This window comes from Pinus tabuliformis, chromosome 2_2, assembly GCF_031772625.1.
Source record: "Pinus tabuliformis cultivar Carrire ecotype Pingquan chromosome 2_2, CPIR1, whole genome shotgun sequence".
Taxonomy (NCBI): Eukaryota; Viridiplantae; Streptophyta; class Pinopsida; order Pinales; family Pinaceae; genus Pinus; species Pinus tabuliformis.
In genome coordinates, this window is record NC_142300.1 from 94,327,809 (window position 1) to 94,330,899 (window position 3,091).

Here is a 3,091-nt window from a genome sequence, read left to right on the forward strand (position 1 = left end):
TGCCCATGTTCATCCAGGGAATCATCATCTTCCCGGGCATTTTCAATGAACAGGACTGAGACATGCGCACTAATCCGCGGATTATTCATGGAACTGCTAAAATTGAAGATAGCATAGCCGAAGGCAGGCAAGGAAGTCGAGCTCGAAGCCCTTGCATCCATGAATTGACTGGAATGGAGGGGATTAGCTCCAGTGGAGCGAGCAATATTGTAGTGGCAGCAATGGACAACATTGTCCACTTCGTGACTGCGAGAGATTCCCCCTCTTGAAGTGCCTCGACGGCTAAGCAAACGCTGTCGAGGTCTCACCATTCTCACAGGGGGCAAGGGAAAGAAATTCCAACAGACCACAGGGTAATCCAAACCCCCAGCTACCAGAGCCGGCTAAGGGATGAGCCAGACAGACGGAGAAGATATCCCGACGGAGACAGAGAGGCAGGGCAACTGTGTTACCACCAACATTCTCTGATCAAACACTGCAATATCCCTTATGACCTCACCTGCTCTGCTTTGGAGCTCACCCGCCATAATTGTTGTCGTCGCCTGAGCCGAATTACCGTGCCGGGCATTAACTATCCCTTGTAGCTTCACCTTATACCAGTTGCGTCCCTCACTTGCATTTTCCACGGCTGCCACGTGATGGCCAGTGGCCTGCATGTGGCCATCCACCCACGCCTGTCCCATCTCATTTAGCACCCGCATCTGGGGGAACTGCATCTTTTTAGACTAGTCAAGAGCATTCTTGAGCTTTGTCATGTGTTAAAATAGTATTCAGCTGCCCTGTGATTAGAGAGTGGTCATTCTCCACCCCCACATTGGCCATGAAGTCTGCAACCCTGTTGCCCTCCCGTCTTGTGTGTGTGAAGGTGATTGCTCTATTGCTGTGGAGCTCACGTTCTATGGCCTCCAGTCTTGCTTCAAGCCTCCAGCTGGTGGCTATTTTCCTGGCCTGAGATCCATTTAGGATTTTTTTGGCCATGTTTATGAGGATCTGAGAATCTCCTTCCACCTCCAGAGGGTGAAAGTTGTGTCCCCCAGCAAGTAGAAGTCCCTGCCATAGACCCTCTAACTCAGCTGAGTTGTTGGTGTCCCATCCAATGTTTCCGAAATACAGTATCAGGGGAGCACCTTCATGATTCCTTATTATTCCTCCAAAGCCTGCGAGACCGGGATTCCCTTTTGAGGCACCATCAAAGTTGAGTTTGAATGTATGCTTTGGTGGGGGCTTCCATGTGACCTGATTTTTAGTGCTGGTTTCAGAGTGGTCCTGCTTGTGAGAGCCTTGAGTACGATGTATTTTCCAGTTTTCCATAATGGTTTTCTCATTGGCTAGCGTAGGCCAGTCCTCCTCCTTCCAGGATCTTAGCAGAAGAGCCTCTTGAAGATTTCTGCAGAGCAGGTTCCAAATATTGTCTATCGAAGAGCGCTGATTTTTAAAAATGCGCTTATTTCGCTCCTTCCATATGCTCCATAGAACTAGCCCAGGAACTAGTCTCCATAGATGATTGAGGATTTCACTCTTGTAAGGGTCCCGTTGCCACTGACGTATAGAATTTGTGATTTCATTCTCAAGTCTGCATCTTCTTTGACACCGAAAGCTTGCCTTTTCCCATAGCTGATTGGCCAAGGGGCAAGAGTGCAGCAAATGTTGGAGAGTTTCGTCATGGGCGTTGCAGTTGAAACAAATGGAGGGGCCATGAAAGTTTCTTCTTCTAAGCTTGTCCCAGGTTAGAATTCTCTGATGTCCTACCAACCAGAGAAAGTGACAGATTTTGGGCCAGGAGCCAGAGCTCCAAATTTTGCTCCAGATTGGGTCCTGGGGAACAGAATCATTGTAGATGATTTTGTAGGCCTCAGATGTGGTGAAAGCTCTTTTCGGTTGATATCCCCACCTTAGAATGTCTCTACTCTCATCGTACCTGATTTTCCTTTTGCTGAGTTCCCTTTCCAGCTCCATGGAAATTTGGTGATCTTCATTTGTGAATACTTGGTTGCCCGGTTTCCAAATCCTGAAGCCCTTCTCCGTTTCCTGGGTCCAGTACTGCCTAATCTTAGCTTGCTGTGTCTCCTCCTTAATGATGTCTGGTGGCAGCTTCAGAACATTGCTGAGAATAGGCATTTGATTCCAGGCGTCTGTCCAAAATCTCGTATTGTAACCATTTCTTACCTCCCAGAAACTGTGTTGCTGGATCATTTGATAGTGTTCTTTGGCTACATTCCAAATTAGCGATCCTTTATCATTGGGCTTTAATCTGATGAGTTCTTCCTGGGGTCGATGATTGGCATACTTTGCCATCCATAATGTGACCCAAGGTTTACCTGGATTGGTGAGCCATTGCCACCATATTTTTGCTCCCATTATGGCATTGCTGTGCTCAGGATCTCTTAGACCAATGCCTCCTTTTGCTTTTGGTTTGCAAACTGTGCTCCACTTTACCAGTGCCAATTTGCAACTAGTTGCATTGCTTCCCCAGAGGAATCCTCTCTGAATATTCCTTAGTCTTTTTAGGACCCACTTTGGCACAGCCAGGATGGAGAATAAGTACAGCAGCATTGCTTGAAGAACGGCCTTTATGAGCACTGCCCGGATGACTAAGTTCAAAGCTCTGTGCGTCCACTAGTTGAGACGAGATTCAAGCTTTTCAATAAGGTTGCACCATGAGGAATGCTTGATGGCAGAGACAGTGAGGGGAGCTCCAAGATATTTGGAGGGAAGGGTGGCGATAGGGAACCCCAAAATGCGGACTATAGCAGACTTAACAACCGGAGGGGTATTAAAGAAGAAGATCTGCGATTTAGAACAGTTGATGCTGGTTCCAGAGGCTTTGGCAAAGTCATTGAGCACGGCTTTAAATCTGGAGGCTTCTTGAATGGAGGGGTAACCAAAGAGCATAGTGTCATCAACAAATTGCTGATGGGAAATGGCAGGAAATTGATGAATGGAGAGACCTCTAAGCTGATGAGAGTGAAGGGCATTTTTAATGTGATGTCCCAGTCCTTCAGCCATTAATACAAAGAGGAAGGGGGAAATAGGGTCACCTTTCTTGATACCCCGGGAGGGGGAGAATGGGTGATAGGGGACCCCATTCACT